The sequence below is a fragment of the Nanorana parkeri genome, unplaced genomic scaffold, assembly GCF_000935625.1.
Source record: "Nanorana parkeri isolate BGI_ZX_2015 unplaced genomic scaffold, ASM93562v1 scaffold535, whole genome shotgun sequence".
Taxonomy (NCBI): domain Eukaryota; kingdom Metazoa; phylum Chordata; class Amphibia; order Anura; family Dicroglossidae; genus Nanorana; species Nanorana parkeri.
In genome coordinates, this window is record NW_017306803.1 from 315,753 (window position 1) to 316,201 (window position 449).

Here is a 449-nt window from a genome sequence, read left to right on the forward strand (position 1 = left end):
ATATATATATATATATATATTCATTTTGTCTTATGAAGAACACCTTGTGATTAAACAGGGTTTTTAAGCAGTGACGTGCGGTACCTCTTGTTCCGGGTGAGACATTTCCCAGCATGTCCCGCAGGCCCCACCGGCCAAAGACCCAACCCGTCCCCACGCTAGTGTAAGGGAAGAGGCAGGATTTCCCTACTGTGTTACCTGTTAGATGCCGATCTGAATGGAGAAAAAGCTGTCAGCTTCAGACATGCCGCCGACCGCTTTTACCTCCATAATTCTAGGTGAGGCTCTGCCTCCCCTGACCGCACGTCCCTGTTTTGAAGGTGCCATTGACACAGCCAAAACCAAGCCTTATTTAAAATCAAAAGACATTATTCACTTATGTTTTATAAAATCACCCAGAAATAGAAACATTTTGAGTATCACCCCCACATGCTGTAACTCTTGAAATT